Raw genomic sequence first — 21,130 nt, 5'->3', positions numbered from 1 at the left:
ATGACAATTATCAAGAAAAAAAAACTAGTAAAGGCAGGGAAGTGGAGAAAAAGGAATACTTGCTCACTTTTGGTGGGAACATAAATTGGAGCAGCCACTATGGAAAATAATATGGGAGCTCCTCAAAAAAAATTAAGAACTGTCATTGTTTCTAACAAGTCCACGTCTGGGTATTTTCCCAAAGAAAGTAAAAATACTAATTCAAAAAGATATAAGCATGCCTATGTTCATTGCAGCATTATTTATAACTGCCAAAATATGGAAGCAATCAAAATGTCCAATGACAGATGAATGGATAAAGAATATGTGATAATTATATATAATGGAATATTGCTCAGTCATAAAAAAGACTGAAATTCTGCCATTTGCAACAACATGGGTGGACCTAGAAGATATTATTCTAAGTGGATAAGTCAGAAAGAAAAAGATAAATATCATACGATTTCACTTATATGTGGAATATAAAAAACAAAACAAATAAACAAAACAAAACAGAAACAGATTTGTAGATACAGAAGAGGAGGGTGGGGAGACGGGCAAAACAGGTGACTGGGATTAAGGGGTACAAACTTCCAGTTCTGAAATAAGTCATGGGGATGTAATATACAGAACAGTGAATATAGTCAATAACATTATAATAGCTTTAAATGGTAGCAGATGATAATTAGACTTATAGTAATCATATCTTCGTATATATAAATGTCTGATTACTGTATCATAGACTTGAAACTAGTATAACATTGTACGTCAATTAAACTTCAATTAAAAAAAATCAGCCACCAGAATACTAGAGAATATAAGGATGAGACTGACACGAACCCAGCTTACAATGATGGTAGTAAAGTATAATAACATGAAATCAAAATGAAAATATGTAGCAAGATTATTAACATAGGTTCATAGTTTTTTTACCTAGTAATGCCAATTATTTCATATCTATTCTAACAAAGTAAACAGAAATATGGCCAAAGCTCCACGTACAGTTGTTTATATTTTCATGTATAATAACAGTTCCATTATAAATGGAAATACCCTAAATGTCCTATAATAAGAAAACAGTCAAGTATACCATGATATTATCAGAATTATGAAGCCATTAGAAATCATGTTTTCAAAGCCTGCATAATGATATTAAAAAATAAAAATGATGTAGGGTAACTAAGGAACCCACGCAAGGCATTGCACATTGTCTTGAAAGCACCCTCTGTATTGTCCAAATTTTCTTCAGTGACCACAGCTTTCTTTTATAATTAGAAAACAAGCAATACATATCTTACCAACAACAATACAAAAAAGCTCAGTATTCACAGATGGGCTGTTTAAGCAACCTGTAGCAGTGTACCTGATAGTATTTTTGAAAGCCAATCACACTGTCCTTTAAATTGCAGTTAATAAAAATACCAAGTTAACGACCCAAAGATTTTGATATCGAGGAAAAATGGTTGCTCTTTCATTTTTCTTGGTCCACATTGCTTTATCTAAGCCAACTGCAAAGTGTCCTGAAAGCCATATGGGAGATGCACTTCCTCCCAGCTGCAAAGGAAACATTTGCAGAACAGAAAACACCAGAAATCACAATATATTTTTAGTCATAGTACAATGGAAAGCACATGAAATATTTAAAACATGGAGCTGAGATTTCATTTTTAAATATTTCAATTACCAGTACAGAGCTGTTCCTTTTTATTTCCGTGCTCAGGAGATTAGCAGCCACGGAGAGGTGAGGAGTTGGGGGAGAGAATAAAGAAGCAAAGAACAAACAAGTCGCTCAAAGTGAAAACCATCCCCAACGAACGGCAAAGAGAAATTAAGTGTTTTTTTTAAGTGAATTGTGTTTTGTTTCTTTCAGAAGTTTTGGTGCTGTAAAATGTGGCACGTTTCATTCTGTATGTTCTCTCAGAAAAGCCGAACAGAAACCAGTCATCAGGGTTTCAAGACAGCAAGCCTCCCCTCTCTCATGTTTCAACGACACAGTCTCCACTCGGGCTGGGGAGCGTATCATATATCATAAATCACTCTCTGATAGATATTTGGCAGGCAGTCAGCACCCCAGGCTATGCAACAACGTACAGTATGGAAAATTTTTAAGGTGGAATCTTGATTTTGTAACTTAAAGACTTAATAGCACCTCAAAACATTTTACTACTTCCTGGTACACATGCACAAAAAGCCAAGAAAGCGGAATTCTCCATATGGTTTTCGGTTTTATAGGATATATACACAATAGGCCATACAACTGTAAACCTGGAGGCGTTCTCTTGCTGTTGTTAATTCAACCCCAGTGAAAATGAAAAGAAAAAAAAAAAAAAAGAGGGAGAGAAAGAGAGTTTCATCCCAACCTAGCCCCTGAAAGAGTCACTAAGCCCTTCTAGAATCTGCTTTTTAACTCTCCATTCCTCGGCAGTTAACCATTGGACACCTTTTTTCAAAGCTGGGGGAGCAGCAGGACCTGGGGGTTGGGGATAGATTTTATTGTAAGATAATAGCAGGCTGTCAAAGGTACTGTCAGAGATTTCAACAGGAAGGCTTAAAAGTTGACGAGAGTCTAGAAACCCCAGTAGAGTCTGTCTCCTGATCCCAGACCCAAATCCGAGATTTCGAGGGCCCCTGAGCCTGCACTCCCACCTTCTCAGACGTTGCAAACCGTTTCAGACTCATAGATTCTTCCTCAGGAGCCTCTTTCAACAAATCAAGCACTTTTTTTTTTTTTTTTTGACATTGCAAACTGCTTTTAACCCCTATGTCACATCACCTCAGCAGGCACTGGGGCCCGTCAGAAGACTTTGTTCCCAGCAAAGCCACTGCTGCGAAGCCAGGAGAGCCCTTCGGTGCATGAAGCAGTTAACTGCACGGTATTTGGACGTGCCCGAATGTTCTCAGTGTTCCGGGGCGTAATTCTTAGGAGGGCTACATGGAAACGAGGGAAGTGCAGGCTATGCGGTATGGCACTGAGCTCTCCGCGGGAAAAACAATGCGTGGAAAAACAAAAGAAAGAAACTCAAGGACCCCTTTTTCAAGTTTAAAATAAACGCTTCTTTTTCTGTTGTTGTTCACAAATTAGCCACAGTTTGGACAGGCTAAATAGAAAACTTTCAGTGCAGTTTGTTTAGAGATTTTCTGTCCTGTCCCAATCAATTTGAGGAAGAAAATTGAAGAAAAATTTACACAAAATGAGGGCGGGAGAGGAATGCTAGCTGTAGGCTAATTCCCTTATACTTATACTAGTACTTACAAGTAATTCACAAAATAACCTACGCTGTAAGTAAATTATATCATTTCCACCCCCTACTCTGTTGTCACCAGTTTCTTCTTGAGATTCTGCTGCTTTCCAACAATGAACGTCTCAGTCTTGCTACTGATGGACTCCTAAGCTCACTGCTTCCTTCACAGTCACTTGAGAACCCACTTGCAGTTGGCCATCAAGTTCCAGACTGACCTCCTAACCACTTCTAAAAGAAAACCATATACATAATTTTTTTTTCCAGGAAGTGCTGAGGGAGGGTCTTGTCCAAGCCGGACAGATCTAACAGCCCTTCAGTCACCTCCATTTCTCCACCTCTTAAATCAGTGGTTCTCAGCCTGGGCTGCAAATTAGAACCCCCTGGGAAGCTTTAAAAAATTTTCCAAGCCCAGGGTACATCCCAGACCAATTATATCAGAGACTCTGTGGGTGTAACTGAGGCATCAGTATTTTTTAAAGCTCCCCAGGCAATTCCATGGCAACCAGAGTGAAAACCACTATCCTGACTGTGGTTCTGTGTTTAGAATTGCTCTCCTCCAATCAATAATCCCATAAAGTTAGGAGTGAGGTTGCTAAAGTAACATACAGGGTCAAGTTTTCTCCCTGTTTTAACAGTTGTGAGGGTTCCTTAATGCCTATGGGGAAAATATCCAAATACCTGAGCGCGACAATCAGGTCTGCCCGGCCTCCACTTCCTCCTCCAGCTGTACCTCCCGCTAATCCCCGCCTCCACACTCAGAAACCCAGCCACGCGGAACGACCTGAAACCCGTGCGCACACATCCTCGCCTTGCAATAGTCTTCTCTTTCAGGCTGGAAAATTCTCTCTCCCCCTGCCCCAAACCTTCTCATATCCGTTTTCTCTTCGTTCACCTTTGGATTCAAGTCTCCTTGGGAAGTCCTTCCCCTCCCACAGCTCCAGGCTGGGGTAGCTATTCACCACCACTAGTATGACCCTGGAACTCTAGATTTATCCCAAGTAGAGACAGAGAAGATATCCATCACCACCAGCATTCTCTCCACGTCCTGGGCTTCCGTCTGGCACAGATGGAGAGATGGCCCATTTACTTGCTTTCTCTCCCACCAGATTGTGAACTGTTGGGAGCAAAGCAGGTGCCTTGTCTGCCATGTGTCCTCAGTGCCCTGTCCCACGCCTGGCCCGTGCTGGAGGCACAGAATGAACAAGGCTGAGTGGCCCAAGATAGCACCACCCAGGAAGTTTCACTTTCAGATTCAGTGCTATGCTAGTCCTGGTAGAGACTACCTCCTAGACTATTTGAATCCTCTCCATAAAATCCAGCCTACTTTCCCTATGGTACATACAGAGGGTCAGCATCCTGTAGCTTCAATGAAGTGACACTGAAAGGCACCTGTGAGGGGGCAGCAGTTAGATTTGGCGTCAAGGGTCAAAGGGTCTTCCAGGCTACATTCTCAGAAGGAAAAGACCTCTGCTGCGTATGTCAGAAATCAAATAATTTTTGTGGCTTGTGAGACTTCGACCAACCTCCTAGTAGATTAATTCTCTTTGAAAAAGATGTAAAAGTCCACAATATGTAGTTCAGCATGAAAAGAGATTTAAACCATGAAATCACACTCTGCTATTGTGACAGCCTGGGGTTCAGCAGCAGTGGATGAGAGGAAGGGTAAGTGAAAGGGTATCCTTGATTCCGGAAGCCCCGCTCACCGCAGCCACACTGCGTGCCCCAGGGGCTGAGAAGTCGTGGTCAATAAAACAGCGTGTCCCATGCTGACCTACTGAAACCATAAAGCTAAGCCATTGGGAGATGGCTTTATACTCCAGGAAGAGAAGGAGAGGCAGAGAAGGAAAGAAAGAAGGAAAAGGGGGAAGGAAAAAAAGAAAGAGATCTTAAAGATAAGATGAGGAGAGAACAGGAAAAGGGAGGTGAGGGAGCCAACAGAAATGGAATCTGCTGCATCCCTGGAGAAGGTGAATATTTTATTGTCATTTTACAGATAAGGAAAATGCAGCAGAAAGCAGTTAGCTGAGTCACACAAAGTTATATATCTATTAAGTAACAGAAATAAAAAGAGGCAAGAAAAGGAATGAGGTTCCAAAGAGCAAAAATGTGTAAGGATGTGGAGGAAAAGCACCACATGAGAGGCGGGAAGAGGAAGCAAGGCAGGCGGAGTAGGCCACGAATGTGATCCGAAAGCAGAGAGGCAGCTGATGGCTCCCAGACACACACTGTGAAGCCCACGCCTCCTGGGACCACACCGGTCTCATCCTTCCCTGAGGATACGGACCTTTCTTGGGCCCGAGCCCAGGAACTCAGGTTCCTGGCCAGGTTGTATTCTTACTCTGTGGAATCGCAGAAACAGCTTCAGGGAGAAAATTCTGCTTCAAGTGTTTCTGGCTAAGTCTTTGGTGGGCTGTGGAGAGTGGGGAAAGAAGGCAGACGATGCACCAGGCCTAAGAGCCTGTGCTTCTGCTCGCGCCTTGGAGCTCAACCCGGAGGGAGGGTGGCCGGGCTAACGGCCCCAGCCCATTCGTTGTGACGAGAGGTCCTTCTAACCCCACCCCCCAAACACATCTGGGCAAACTACCGCCTCCTGATTCTCTGGAAATCGTATATCAGCTTTGTCCTTGTGGTCGCTTTGCATTTTGGGGTGTACATTTGTCAGTTTTGAAGGTTAATCTAAGTTTCTGAGTTTGAGGAACCCTCTCTCTTTCCTTCTTCTCTTACATGTTGACACATAAAGGTCACAGCTTCAGAGAGAGTCTGGCTCGCTGGGTGGGGATGACAAATTCAGGATGGAGGTGAGCAGCCCCCAAATTTCTCACACTCCTTTTTTCGGTTATCAGGCATCATTTTTCAACAGGTTCCCATACCACGCCAGCCTGAACGCACAGAGCTTCAAAACTACAACTCTTTGCCACGGGAATGTTACTAGAACAACAAAAACAAGCCATGACCAAGGACCCAGTTATATCAGGCATCGTGAGGCTAGAAACATCAACTATCACAATAATGATGCATTTTATAGAGCACTCAGCATTTCACAGAAGGCTTTCACACATATTATTTCATTTCATTGTCATTAGCAATCCTCAGTGGTAGGTGGGGCAAATATTTTACCCTGTGCTTGGATAAACAACCTGAGGTCCAGACAGGTTAAGACATTTGCCCAAGTTCATATACTTATGAAGAGGACATGAAATTGAAGCTTTTTACTCTGATTTTGGTGTTCTTTCCACCATATCATAGATTTTGATACATTTACCTTTCTTTTTTTTTAATGATTTTTTTTCTAATTTTTTAAAACTTTCTTTTTATTATTTATTTATTAATATTTTTTCTTTCCTTCTCTTTTTTTTTTTTTTTTTTTAATTTAATGGAGATACTAGGGATTGAGCCTAGGACCTCATTCATGCTAAGCATGCACTCTACCACTGAGCTATACCCCTCTCACCCTACCTGTTTACCTCTTTCAAGAAAAAAATTCTCACTGTAATTCCCACTGGGTGGTACTATTTCTCATCTCTAGAGTTTAAAAGAAAAAAAGTTTCATGTTTGTTTATTTTGATTTTGCTTTTCAAATAGAACTGGAATGGACTATTATCTTACCTGAAAGGCATCTCTTCTTTGAGCTAAACATCACCATTTCCTTCAAGCAGGATGCTCTGAAGAGGTGAAGAAACAGAGGTGTAGAGAAAAGACCCAGGCGGGCTCAACACAGAGTTTCTCTGACTTCCTGGGCAGCAAGTCCACCCAGGGGCATCTGAACTAAAGGTTCTGCTTTTTCAAAAAGGTATTTAAGCACAGTATCTGAGGCATGGTTGCTGAAAGGAAATTACCCTCATGGACTAAGCGTGTTTCCAACTTACTACAATGAACTGATCATTTTAAACAACTCTAAGGTTACTGATTAGCACTGTTCCTTTCAAACTAAGAAGGGAGGTGAGTCAATTGTTCTTCTCCGTTTGTTGTTGTTACTTTTATTCTCATCATTGAATATTTGGTGACCACATGTGCTTGGCTGATTTTTTAAAATGTGTTCATAAGTCTTGAAAAAGCCCATCTCCCAGGAATGCATTGCCTGCTAGAGCATGCAGCTTTGGTCCACGCATGTTTTGTTCATGCATAAGGTATTTTCATTGTAATCATTTCAGTTTAAGTATTGCTTAAGAATAGCATTTCTCTGTTGTAAAGAACTACCTGGGTTTCCTTCTCAAAACCAGAAAGGGCTAATAGGCAAGGGACCAAAGTCCACATGCCCATGAAATACCACTAGGCACAGCTTCCCCAGTAGGGTAGCATTTTGTGAATTCCTTGAGGGCAGGGACTGAGCTTTATCTGTACCAGAAGGTGCAATGAAGTCAAGTAGCCTTGAGTTCCGACCTGACTGTCACTTACTATGTTTGATCTTGGTTACATATGGACCATCTCTGTAAATCAGTTTGCTCATCTGGAACACCATCTTTGCAGAGGTAGTGTTAAAACTGAGTTGAAATCATGACCATAACACATCTGGCACAAGGAAAGTACTCAATAAACATTAGCTCCCTGTCCCATTATTCATCTTGGTATCCCCACAAGGCAAGCACTCTGCTATTTGCTTGCCAATGCTTTGAGTATGTCAAAGCCTTGCTCCAATCTCTTAATTTATAAGGAGAAAAAAAAAAGATATAAAAATAAGGCCAGAAGATACTAGATGCTATGTGGGACGGGCAGTTGAGGGAGTGACATGGGGTACAAGTATGCCCAACTTCAAGCTTACCTTAAGGTTCTAGACACAAGGAGTGGGTTGTTATCATCTTGGGTGCTTTTAAATTTTCTCTTTAAAATGAAAGTTATAAAGCATAAAGTAAAATGAATGGTATCAGCCGACCTCATGGCACAGCTCTTCATAGCCTGAGAGGATCCCCTTTCACACAGATCCATTATATAATTAGCATCAAAAAGTCAAGACAAAATGCTTCAAATTATTTTTGTCAAAGCTTGTTGAAAGTAGTGAAAAATTAGAAACAACGTAAATTTCCAATAATGAGCATGACTATATAAATTGTAATGACTCACACAGTGGAATACTGTGAGGCAGATCTGTATTTACTGATGTGGAAAAATGTTTATGATGGTAAATGAAAAATACAGGTTATGAATATCCACCCATACTTATAAAATGAATACTTTTTTTTCGGTATATTTGTGGGTAAATTTGCACAAAAGTTTTGGCAAACTATACAGCAAATGATTTTCCTCTGGGTGGTAGACTTTGGTTGAATTAACTTATTTTTTCTTTTTTTATTTCTTAGTATTTTCTACTTTGTTACTACTGTTCATTGCTTCTGTGATTAAAAAAAGGAGAGATGAGGCACACAGTTTTCTTAAGTAATTGAATATCTGTCCACAGCATCTCACTCCTGATGGTCACTGCTTTGAGATAAGGCAGCCTAAATTGAACAATCTGAAGGGCTTGATTTTGGTCAGCAGCATTTCAGTCTCTGTCTTAAATATACATTTTAAAATACATATTAGATATTACAAGAGAAATAAATAGTTCCTGCCAAACATGAAACATAACCAAAAGCTTGAGTTTTTAATTGTGGTTATTTGCAGCAAATCTGCTTTTTGTAACATAATTGATGGAGTAAGTGCCAAGGTCACGGTGTGCTGTTTACAGAGATACACTAGCTAGTGAAGCGATGAAACCAACCAACCTTAAGCAGTATTTACATACAAAACATTAAAAAGTTTAAAACCAAGCAAATATCTTTAAATATAGCGGCTAAAAATGTAATCATAATCACTATAGAAATAAAATCTGTCTCTAAAATTAGAGTTAGCTCAGACAAAGTAATGGGTAAGGTCTACCTAACTTCATAGCACAGATAATTCCTATATACTATAAATATCCCCAGAGCATAGAACTGGAAACCTTCTCAACTCAATACAAAGAGCAGTATAAATCTTATAATAAATGTGTAAAGACATCTATGAAAATGCATAGAGAAAGACTGAGAAGGATATACTTCAACTAGAGGTCAATCTCATTTATGCATATAGAGGAAAAAGTCTTAAAGTGTAAGAAAATCTAATCCATCATTGTATGGAAACAATCAAAATGAAGTTAGGTTCCTCTCAGAAATACAAGGATAGTTCAACATCAGGAAATCTATTACTATAATTTCACAAAGTTAATAGACTAAAGGAGAAATTTTTAAAATTCCCTAAATAAATGGATAAAATATTTAATTTAGGAAGAGATCTTTTTCGAAGTCTCAAGAAGATAAATAATTAAAACTGCATTATAATGCAAGATTGCACACTTACATTAACACAATAGAATAGAGGGCTCTACAGACAGACCCATATATCAATGGAAATGAATATACAAAATGCTATGTTTCACTACAATGGGAAAAATTAAATTATTAAAGAAAATCATATTGAAATAATTTGCTATTTACTTGCCATCCAATTAGAGAAAACTTAATTTATACTCCTAATTCCTATTATACCCAAAGATAAATTCCAGATGACCAAAAAGAATCTTAGAAAAATAAAAATATTAGAAAAGCACATTGGAAAACATTTTACATACATCATAAAGAAAAGAACAAAAATAATGAAAAATTGAAACTTTTAATGGCAAATGATATCTTTAGTAAATTTAAATATTCTAACAGATTGGAAAAATATTTATAGCATATATAAAGGACAAGGGATAAAGATCCAGAAAATGGAGATGTTACAAATCACTAAGAGACAAATAAACCAATGGAAACCGGATGAAAGGTGTGAACAGACAATTTACAGAAGAAATGCAAGGATATATACAAAGCATATATAAAAATACTTTCCATTTCACCACTCACTATTGGGTTATTTTCTTACCCATTAGATTAGCCAAAGTTTAAATGTTGATGATATGCAGTTTTGATGAGGATGTGAGGGAAAAGGCATTTCATGTTCTGTTCATGGACGTGCAACTTCGAAAACCTAAATTCTGCCTTTGGAAGGTAATTTGACAATATTTACCTAATTACCTGTAATAATATTTACTTGATTGATTGCATTCTTAGAAATCTCTCCTACAAAAACACTCCCACTTAATCATATAGAACCTAAAACAATTTAACTGTCAGTTAGTTGAAGTATCTCTAATAACATTAATGGCATTTCTATTCTATGAAATAATATGCAACAATTAAAAAGAATGAAGTAAGTGGTTATTTACTGCTCTTTAAAGAGCTGCAAGATATGTTATATTTTTTAAAAAAGAAAATTTCAGAGTGCAAAGTGCAGTATGTTTTTTTGAGCCAGGGAAGCCCCAAATACTTGTGGAGAAAAACTGAAGAATGATGTGCTCCAAACTCTTATCTAAAGATGGAGAAATTGGAGGTGGAAGAGTAAAGGAGACCTAAGCTGCCCTCCTGACCCTGTCACATATCTCATTGGCACAGCCAAGATATTGAAACACAGTAAGTGATTAACAGAAATCATCATTTCATTCTTGCCTCTGGTTTCCTATTATTTGCCCAAATCACATTTGTTGACTTCTTTAGAGATTACTTACAAAAGACTTCGATAACAGTTAACACTTCATGTCCTAAAGTGCTTTACAAATTACAAAGTACTTTCTTTTTCATTATTGTCCTCAGTCGGGAAAACTAAGCATGTATATTAGCCACATTTTCGAGGTGAGTTAGGATCACATAAATTTTCTTAAACCATGGAGCTAGGAGAGTACTGAATCTGCACCTTTTGATCCTGCTTCCATGGCCCATCGTGTGACACCAGGGTGAAGCTAACTGAATGAAAATATTGTAGTTAATAGACTTTTATATCCTATAAGATGAGTCTGTCTTAGGCCAGCTGAAGGAATGCAGTTATTGAAGAACACCAAGTCTCCTCTGAGCATCTCTACGTGTAACATTGTCCCAAAGTATGAAGACAGCAATAGCGTGCACTCCAGTTTTACGTAAGAGCCCAAGAACTTAAGTGACCCGTCCAAATACATGGCTAATTAACATCAGAGTCAGTTCTAGAACCTACCTCCGCCAAGTCTAATCCACTGATCCCTCCACCACCCTACTCTCACCTTTCTACCCTGTTCCTGCCACACAGTTCATCTTTTTTTTTTTTTTTTCTTTTGTATTTGAGGCATTGGAGAATAGATGACCAGAGATGGATCGTATACAAATTCAACATTCCTGGGCCTCCTTCCCAACTGCATTCATATTGCATTCAAAATATGAGAGATAGTGATGAAACTTAGTCTCATGGTGTAGGTACAGAGCCAGTCACAAGGAGCCTAAGACTGGAAAAGGCTAGAAGAAATGTGATTCCAGCAGATATATTTTTCAGATGAAGGAATGAATGGAAGGAGGTGAGGTGATTTTATCCATGCTCACTCAGGGGTGTAGTAGACAGGTACAGATGCTGCTCTCCTCCCATTTCCCTGCCTGGTCTCATGGATTTAGGATTTCACCAAACATGGGATAGTCCAGAAAAAGCTAAGAGATGAGAGGCTGTTCTCTTGAATATCAGGAAGAAAGGGAAATCGAAGTTTGAAAAATTATGATAAAATAATTAAAAAGCAGAACTAATGAGATGAAATTGGTGTTTTTAAATATAGTTTCACAATATTTATTTTATCATTGGAGTTTAGTTCATTTATTCATGGTTTAAATTTGTCATCTAACTTTCCATTTTCTTTTTCTACCTAGTCCATATTTATTTTCCACTCCTTGTTTTCTTTTGGATTAATTAAATATTTTATTATTCCACTTCCTTCTTGATCAGCTTCTTTGGTTATGTATTCTTTTCTTCTTTTTAAAATGATTTCCTTATAGATTACACTATGTGTCCTACATTTATAGCAATACAGAAGAAATTAGTATTTTTATCCCATTCTAAGCAATAGGTCTCAGACATTATCTCTTCAGATGTCTTATATATTTCTATGCTTTTTCTACATTAGTCATCATTGTTTTTCTCCTAGTGCTTAAGTTTGGATACTTTTTAATAAAGAGAAGCAGTGTACAGTCTGCTGTGAAATCTATCTTCTAGGTTTTTCATTTGTTACTCTGCTTTCACTTCTAGAACTTCCATTTGATTTCTTTTATAGATTTCACTGTTGAAACTAACCACACTGTCATCTATTTTTTTTTTTTTTGAGTATGTTAACCATAGTTATTTTATACTCTGTGTCTGCTACCTTGAATATTTAGTTCAACTGTGGGCCTATTTTTAGCAGCTATTTTTACTCTTGGCTTTATTTGGTCTTGTTTCATGGCATGTCTTGTTATTTTTGTTTGAACATCAAGCATTGAATATTTGAAATTGTAGAGGACCTAGATGCAACGTTAACTTCTGTCAAGCAGATAGGATAGGGCATATCACCTTTGTCTGATCAAACAACTGGATTATTTCAGGACTGGATTTCAGTCTTTTTTTTTTATTAATAGATTTTATCTTTTTAAAGCAGTTTCAGGTTCACAGCAGAATTGAGCAGAAAATTCAGAGAGTTTGCACATAGTCCTCCCCACCCACGCTTATGCTTCCCTACCTTCAACATCCCTCATCAGTGAGGCATATTTGATACAATCAATGAACCAACATGGACACATTATTACCAACCAAAGTCCATAGTTTACATTAGGGTTCACTCTTGATGTTGTACATTCTATGGGTTTTGATGAATGTGCAGTGACATGCAACCACCACTATAGTATCATACAGAATAACTTCATTGCCCTAAAAATCCCTTGTGGTCCATATGTTCATTCTTCCCTCCCTCCCTCTCCCCACCCCTGAAAACCATAATCTTTTTATTTTTTCTGTAGCTGTGCCTTTTCCAGAATGTCATTTGGTTGGAATCGTGCAGCTTGTAGTCTTTTCTGACTGGCTTCTTTCACTGAGTAATTCTTTTAAGTTTCTTCCATGTCTTTCATGGCTTGGTAGCTCATTTCTTTTTTTTTTTTTAACTGCACCTATATTTTAAAATTTACATATATATACTGTTCATTGTTTCTAAGAACGTTTAGAGCTTTAGCTTTTTAAACTTACATAATTATCAAAGGAGAAAAGCCAACTACTAATAACTAATTCAAAAAGATGCATACACTCTACTATTAACACCAACATTATTTATAATTGCCAAGATATGGAAGCATCCTAAGTGTGCATCAATAGTTGAATAGATAATGAAGATGCAGTATATATATATATATACTGGTATATATATGTAATGGAATACAACTCACCCATAAGAAAGAAATATATTTTGCCATTTGCAGCCCTTCATTCACTTTTTTTCTTTTCACTTCAAAAACCAGAATTTGTTAACTGGCATAAACATTTCCATTACATCAAGAACAACAAGATAGCCAGAAAAAAACTTAACCAAGGAGGTTACCAATATTCTGAAAACCAAAATGACACAAAGAAATGGAAGAATTTCTTGAGCTCTTGGATTGGAAGAATCGACATTGTCAAAATGGCCACATGACCCAAAGAAATCCACAGATCCAACCCAACCCCCATCAAAACACTCATGACATTGCTCACAGAACTAGAACAAACAATTCCAAAATGTATAAGGAACCACAAAAGATCCCGAACAGCCAAAGCAATCTTTTGTAGGTCTTTTTTTTCTCTCTCTCTTTCTTCTTTTTGTTCTCTTTTCTTATGGTTTGATGACTAGAGAAGGTCCTTTAACTTTTGTTGTAAAGCTGGTTTGGTGGTGCCGAAATCCTTTAGGTTTTGTTTATCTGTGAAGGTTTTGATTTCTCCATCAAGTCTGAATGAGAGCCTTGCTGGATAGAGTATGCTTGGTTGTAAGTTTTTGCCTTTCATCACTTTAAATATTAATCATACCACTCCCTTCTGATCTGTAGAGTTCCTGCTGAAAAATCAGCTGATAACCTTATGGGAGTTCCCTTGTATGTTATTTGTTGCTTTTTTCTTGCTGATTTTAATATTTTCTCTTTATCCTTAATTTTTGTCAATTTGATGACTATGTGCCTTGGTGTGTTCCTCTTTGGGTTGATCCTGTGTGGTACTCTCTGTGCTTCCTGGACTTGGGTGACTCTTTTCTTTCCCAAGTTGGGGAAGTTTTCAGGATTATCTCTCCAAAAATTTTCTTAGGTCCTTTCTCTCTTCTCTTTCTGGGACCCCTATAATGCGCATATTAGTGCGCTTCATGTTGTCCCAGAGTTCTGGATTTCAGTCTTTTTGAGGCTTGGTTTATTTGGTTTATTTCCAGTCTGACCTTACTGCTAAGGGAGCAGACCTTCAGTGTCCCAACTGAAAGCCCGGGGTATTCACCAGGGACCTCTGTCCGTTGGCAGAACCTGAACTCAAGTGTTTGTCTCTGCATCACGCTGAGACTACTAGAGCTCTGTTTGGTTCCTTGGCACTTTTGTTTTCTAAGGGGCTTGAAAGCTCAATTCCTGGCTAACTTGAGAGGCTTGAATTTCAAATTTTGTCTTCCAAGCTCTGAGAGAAGATGGAACACTCTGATCAACAACTCTTACTCTTAAGAGACGTTCTGTGTTTGGCTTCTTTGCCTCTCAGCCCATCCCCTCATAAATCAAGGAGGAAAAATAACCAAAAATACCAACCCTATCCCAATGCATTTCCTTTCTTTACAGGATTTTGGACCCTCAAACCCTGGACACCTTGATAATTTTTTGATGTTTTAAAATATTCATTTTAAATTTCATATAGCTTCTCTAGTTGTTCTCACTTGAAAATTTGATCTGCTATGAGATATTTAATTATTATTGGAAGCAGAACTCATAGATGTGAGAGAAATACGATGTTAATCTTATGCAAATCCCAAATACAAATTTAATATTTTAATTAAAAATACAAGTTCATGAAGCTAAACATATAATTACCTTGAACACACATACAAATAGGCCCTTTATAACTAGTGAAATCTAAGTAAGTTCTGTGGATTGGACCAATAACAATCTCCTGGTTTTGACATTGTGCTATTGTTATGCAAAATGCCAACTGTGGGAGAAGGCAGGGGGAAGGATCATTTACTCACATTGCAAAGCTAGTAAAGAGAAAAGTTAGTACAGAGTTCTTCACTGAATTCTTTTTTGCTTTGATAACAAGAGCAATATTTGCTTTTTGTAATAAAATTAAAGTAATGCAGAAACTCACAGCATAGGAAGTTAGATTCATTCAAGTACCATCATACAGAAGAAACCACTGTTAACAATATGATGCATCTTTATTGGACTTTAGGTGAATAGTCATTGTGGTTTATTGGATAATTTTAAAGTAACAGTTCCTAATTATTTTTCTTATGACTTTTTAATGACAGATTTTTCTTTTCATTTCTTTATAATAGACTCAGGATGTATTTTAAATTCTCAGGGCGCATAACTCTGTTTTATACATTTCCTTCCCAACAGATTTTTTTAATCCCCAAGTATTCAAATCCTTCCTTATTCATATTGTTAACTTTTATCAAATATTTATTCTTAAGATGGTTTTCAACTACTGTGCAGTGATATAATGTTATTGTGTATATTTTTATCTCATACAATTAAATGCATATCATATGTTTTTATGCTCCCTATTCTTGTGTGTATTTATATCTTCTTTTTTATGCCCATTGTAAACATGCTAGGCCAAAATATGAGAAAACCAAGTGAAAAGTTTGTGTCTTCCTGGACACTTCTTAGCAACTTCCAGTGAATATAGACTTCAAAATTTTAAAATACATTTTCCAAAAACTATCAAAAGGAACTTCATCTTTGAGAATTGCTACAGTTTTGGCCAAAATGCACCCTTTGTCACATTATAGGATGAACTTTTTAACAATTCACCCAGATAACATTCACTTTATGACATTTAAGGTATTCTGCATCTAGGTTTGAGGAAGAAGCAATTTTTCTTCGCCATATAAACAAGGGAAATTATGCCAAGGGAGGAAAGTAAGGCTCTGGGCCCTTTAAAAAATATTTTTAAAAGAAAATAGACTGTGTGAAGTCCACTGATTTCACAGATTGGTTGTTTGCAAGCATGCCAATTCAATTGGAGTAATTTCCTTTAGCCCATTAGAGAAAAGTTATAGAGAAGCCCAGTGTAATCTTCTGAATTTATGGTATCATCTGAGAAGGGATATTCTGTGACTATGAAAAGTTATAGTAGTTTGAGGCCAAAAGGAGTGGGGGCAAATGGTATGATTACACTTTCCTTCCTGAATCAATTCCAGATGTTGCCATTAGATCCTCTGAGTGTTAAAGGAAAAAAAAAAAAAAAAGAAAGAAATTGGTGCTAGGGAGACCTTAGAGATAATCTAGTTGAAACTTGTCCTCTTACAGAGGAGGAAACTGAGGCCAGAGAGACCAGGTGCACAAGTCATAGAGTCAGGTAGGAAAAGAGGTGGGTCTAGAGCCCAGATCTCTTATCTAACCCAATGATATTCCAATTGTTGGGTTCCCATAGACAAGAGTAACCAGAAAGTGCACAGATGGCTTTGAGATAAATAGCTCTTTTTATCCCTCTACAACCAGCACATAATATTAATGCTTCTTTTTGGGTATTTCACAGTCTGTATTATACAGATGCCTGAATAATAGAAAATGATCAAATGATTTCTAGAGGCAGAGTAGTGGAAAAGCGGGAAAAGATCTAGGGTCTTCGACAAGAATACAACCAGAAATATACTGACTAATTATACTGTAATGAGTTTCTTTTTATATGGGATATCCCCTAAATTTTCCCTCTTAATAAATTCCTCTAAATGAAGATCAAGTACCTCTAACATAAACCTGCTACTCACATTGTTTCAAAGACAAAAATATCACTTAAAGCACTGTATCATTCTTCATATTTCAAATTAAATGAGTTTGCCTCCTCTCTTCTATAACACTAATATCATGATATATTGATTCAATGTTTGTTTATTTGGGGACATTTGAGATGGCTCTTCAATCTGAGTCTTTTCGAATGACCACTTGACAAATGGTCATCCCTGATTCTTCCCTCCCAGAGGGACTACAGTCCAATCAGAAGTCATCACACAGCATGGAAGACATGATGTGCACTTCATGAAAAACAGTGCTGGGGTTCTCCATCCAGGCAGGAGGGACCCGTGTGAGGGTGGGGCTCGTGGAGGACAGTGATGAGGAGAGGAAATCTCAACCTGCAGGACAATAATTCATCTCATTCGGGTTATCAATCACCAGCTGATCTTAATACAGAAGTTCTAAACTGTACATTACACTTGGAAAATTCTATTACCATTCTCTTGCTTGTAGCTGAAGAAGTAACTTATTAAAGTGTTAACAGGAAAAACAAGTGTAGGAACAACTCAGTCTAAAGACACATTTTACAATCCTGCTTTGCCAAAAGGAAACTGCTTCTAAAGGCCATCTCCATCTTCTCATCTGTTAAATGGTTAGCTTACATTCAGTCAAAATAAAGAGCTACTGGACGATGGGTGGATTGATATGGGTTTGTTGTTTTGTTGTGATTGCCGTGAACAGTAGTCTCTTAACTTGTAATCAATCACAACATGCCTGCTTTAAAACAATAGTGCTTATTAATATTTTCTTATTAAAGTTAGTAGTTAGAATCTTCATGTCTGAACATAGCATGGTAAAGAGAGAGAACAACATAAGACAACAGCCACAACTATTTAATAGAACAGTAATGCACGTATACAGAATTTTAAGCATTCAGGGTGCCCAAGGAGAAACAGGCTATCTAAATGTCTGTCTTTAAAAAGGTGTGGGAGACTGATAGTTCATAAATTAGTATCAGTCTAAAATGATCCTATTATACTCAAAAGAAACCAAACCGTTGAAGCTGACATGACATCAGGCACAAAGGGGTTTCATAATAATACCCAAATTAAGATACCTCTAGGGAATGTTGACTTGTATTACACAGGAAGTGCCCTGGGGATTAACTAAGAGAAAATATGTATTTAAAGCAAGATTTCTAAAAAGAAATTGCCTCTCTTTTTTGAACAAGTGTCTTAATCTGCCCCACACTCAGGCACGTAAACTGAAAGCAAATATGAATGGAAGAAAGCAGTATCTCTAGAGCGAGCCCAGACAAAGAGCTCTCAGGTTAGAAAAGTGTAGCCAGCAGGGAAAATGGTCACCATTTTGCAGGTATGTTGGAGAGAAGCTGTATCAGTCAGGACAAGCAAGATTATTCTGTGGTAACAAACAGCCCTGTAAAATCTCAGTGTCTTGAACTAAAGGTTTAATTTTTATTTTTGCAGAGTTTGCCACAGATCTGGAAGTCTCTCCAGGTCAGCCATCCTCCACGTGTTAGCCTGGCTTGCTGCTCAGTTTCAATCTTTTCACTCCTCCCTATTAACACATACCCCCGTGGCTACTGCAGCAAAGGAGCCAGCTGACTGGCCTTTGGATGCAGATCAATGCTCTGGCATTTAAGTGACACGCGGGTTTTCCACTCTCTCCTAACAGGCTAGAATTAGTCTCATTGCCCCACGGAAATGCCACAGGGCGAGCAGGGAAGTCTAATTCTCCCATGTACTATTGAGTGTCATTAAGCTTTTGCCAGAGAGGCTCACCTTCTGTAGAAAATAATTGAAAAAGATTATACATAAAATATAAGCCTCGAGCAAACACAGAAATAAAAATTACAACTTTTTAATAAGGGCCACAATGTGAGTACACATTCCAACACAGACAGTCTGGAGAAAGGATATCAAGGGACACACAGATGTTACACATAATCATCCAAACTAGAGACAGCACTGGAAATTACTCATGAAATCTGCTGTGCATCTCACACACTTGGTGGTACTTATACACATCCAGTACATTTTACCTTAGGGACGCTGCAAAGCACAGGCTCTGTCTTCTCTAAATGTATCCTTTTATTGGCTTCATAAAGTACAAATTTAAAAGACTATCTAGATGGTGATAAATAGATAGCTGGACGGGTATTATAACCAAGATGTTAGTATTGAGAAACAGCAAAAGAGAGCACACAGCAGCCCTTACAGCCTGGCACCTATTTCATGCCATCAAATCCAGCCCTCAGATTTTCGAAATGAGTCCTACTTCAGCGGGAGATGTGCCAGTAGACAGATTTTAAGCACTGGCCAAAGAAAACTTTGATAAATTTTCTCTCCTCCAGGACTTCCCCTAAAATAGGTGGCACTGTCATTCGCATCCTGACTATTCTGGAATCTTTCCTTTCTTGAGTTTCTCTCCTAAGGCCACACTCCAGAAAAAGCTTCAGGCAGGTTCAAGTCTATGGTCTATCTGTGCCCTTGTGAATGAACAAAGAACCAAAGGATCCTTATCTGTTAGGAAGAAATGGTGACAGAAATTGCCCAGTAGTCCGGGGCCACCTAGATCTCATGTCCATTTGCAGATATTTTAGGACCACTGTCATTTACTTTTGCTATCTCTGCTGATAATCCAGGAAGGTTTTTACCCACACTAAGTTAACCAGGACACAAAATGTGTAGTTTTGGAAAACATGGTAGCAGGATCTTTAAGGAAAGGAACTCCCAAAGCCCCTTTGACTAAAAGGCCTCTGGAGAGAGAGCACACAAAGAAAGCACATCTTTGTTTTTTCTTTCTGCGTAGTATACATTTATGAGCACACCCAAAATCAGACCCTGGCAAATTAAGTCAACTGGGAACGTATGTTTTATGTATACTTGGTGGGGGTCAGCGGAGAGGAAAGCACGCTTTGCAGAAAAGATCTTAGAAGGAAGTATGGAACAGCATACTTTTTTAAAAAAGAGCATTGCCTTTACTGCCCAAATCTTAAAATTTCTCTAGCAATCTAGGATAAGGTATCTATCCAAATGTGTAGCCTTTCACACTCAGCTTCGTTACCTTGATGAAAAATGGGACATTAACACTATTTTAGGAAAAGGCATTAAGAGCTGTTTAGACAGATCTCACAGCCAGTGGATTTTGCTCAATGACTTAAAGGTAAAAGGATCAGCGGCACCATTTATAGATTAAATTCCCCGTATTTGCATTCTAGGATTAACCTGGACTTCATCTGATTCTGGGTAAGGAATTGTAGAGATAAGTAACAGGTAGGATGTAGCTGAGCTTTTGCTGATTCTTTTGTAGCTAAACGTTCGCTTGAGGTGGTTGACCAGTGCGAACTGGATCGGATTCATCTCTGACCTGAACATTCCTCTCCGCAGACAGGGGCCTGGAGTATTCTTTAATGCACGTGTTAATGCATGAGAAAGTGGCTCTTCAATAGCAGAAGAATGAGACCGTCTCTTAAGATTATTCCAAATCTACATAGTGAAATAAAGATCAAAGGAACTGCAGACCATCAGCTTAAATACTTCTTCACCATAATAGATATTAATTGCTAATAGAGTCCTCTAAGATAAACAGAGGAGATCATTAAAATTATTAAGAAGTTGGGACCCTTTTTACAAGCATGCATTTACAGTTTAGACAATATCAATTAAGTCTGCTTTAAAACCTGCAGTGATTTTTTTTATCACTTTTTACCTCCTCTCACCTCCCATCTTCTACTGCCCAATTTTTGTTGCTTTTGCCCTTTTTTACTAGGTTAGTTAGTTTATAACTTTCCAAATACTTTCTGCAGTTGCTGTTTTCTTCCTCGTCTCATCTTAGTTCCACATTTAAATGAATGTGGTGTTTATCACTTATCACCAGTTTTTACACTGTCTGTCTACTCCTAAATTCTTTATTTTGACTTAGCTTGTTTGGAGTAATTTTTCTAAAAGTTACTATTTTCAAGAAGGACTTATGACCTTACAACTGCCACGTCTGCTGCTCTTGTTCATGCTTGAGGGTGTCTGGAGTAATCTTTACATCTGAACAGCAATGTCTAGTTTGGTAAGAGGTTTTCCCTCTGAATTTGAAAGGCATTTACCCATTGTTTTCATACTGACTGTTATACATAAC

General features: G+C 37.9%; 1 long non-coding RNA gene across 2 annotated transcripts in view; it reads right to left on the bottom strand.

The window, feature by feature from the left end:
• LOC116152626 (uncharacterized) overlaps nt 1-4,038 on the bottom strand; it is a 256,324-nt gene extending 252,286 nt beyond the window's left edge. For both annotated transcript variants that reach the window (XR_010382867.1, XR_010382868.1), the window contains exon 1: nt 3,900-4,038. This is a non-coding gene — a long non-coding RNA (uncharacterized LOC116152626). The remainder of the gene's footprint in view (nt 1-3,899) is intronic.
• Nucleotides 4,039-21,130: the final 17,092 nt, after the last annotated feature.

The sequence above is a fragment of the Camelus dromedarius genome, chromosome 10 (genome assembly GCF_036321535.1).
Source record: "Camelus dromedarius isolate mCamDro1 chromosome 10, mCamDro1.pat, whole genome shotgun sequence".
NCBI classification, from domain to species: Eukaryota; Metazoa; Chordata; class Mammalia; order Artiodactyla; family Camelidae; genus Camelus; species Camelus dromedarius.
The sequence above is the reverse complement of the archived record's forward strand: the minus strand, read 5'-3'. Positions and strand labels throughout refer to the sequence as shown.